This window comes from Cebus imitator, unplaced genomic scaffold, assembly GCF_001604975.1.
Source record: "Cebus imitator isolate Cc_AM_T3 unplaced genomic scaffold, Cebus_imitator-1.0 Scaffold417, whole genome shotgun sequence".
Classification (NCBI taxonomy): domain Eukaryota; kingdom Metazoa; phylum Chordata; class Mammalia; order Primates; family Cebidae; genus Cebus; species Cebus imitator.
Window position 1 is genome coordinate 1,467,901 of NW_016107732.1, and position 961 is coordinate 1,468,861.

The following is a 961-nucleotide window of genomic DNA, read 5'->3' on the forward strand; positions in this document are numbered from 1 at the left end:
AGATAAGTACACTCATTATTCCTTGGCAGTATAATTATTTATTGGGTGTGTGGCTCACGCCTGTATTCCCAGCATTTGGGGAGGCCTAATTTGTTAAAATAACTAGATGTAAGAAATGTAGAGGGGCTGCAGCTAGGAAAAAAAAAAAATGTAAACAAAGCCAGTAACTTTCCTCTGTAATAACAACAGCCGGTTAAAAATGAAAACTACACATTTTTTCATTCCTTCAGTGGTTCTCTTAAATTTTAACATGGGAAAATTGGAAGCCTAAATATTTACTGAGAGAGAGAGAGAAATTGTGGTATGTGCAACAGAGCAAAAGAGGATGGTTAAAACAAACGGACTAATTTACATACAAGATGAACAGTTCTCTTAAAACAAATTGCAGGCCAGGCACGGTGCCTCAGCCTCCGGAGTAGCTGGGATTACAGGCGCGCACCACCACACCTGGCTAATTTTTGTATTTTTAATAGAGACGAGGTTTTACCATGTTGGCCCGGCTGGTCTTCAACTCCTGACCTCAGGTGATTCGCCCACCTTGGCCTCCCAAAGTGCTGGGATTACAGGCGTGAGCCACCGTGCCCGGCCACAAGTGTGTATTCTTCTAGGTCACAAGTTGGCAAACTTTTTCTATAAACAGCCCAATAATATTTTTGGCTTTGCAGACCATAAGGTCTCTGCCATGACTACCCAATTCTCTCAGATAGCAGCCATAGGTAACACTAAACAAACGAGTGAGGCTGCATTCCAACAAAACTTTACAAGAATGGGAGGCCCTTCTACACAAGCTGAGTCAAGAAATAAAAGAAAAGGCCGGGCGCGGTGGCTCAAGCCTGTAATCCCAGCACTTTGGGAGGCCGAGGCGGGTAGATCACGAGGTCAACAGATCGAGACCATCCTGGTCAACATGGTGAAACCCCGTCTCTACCAAAAATACAAAAAATTAGCTGGGCATGGTGGC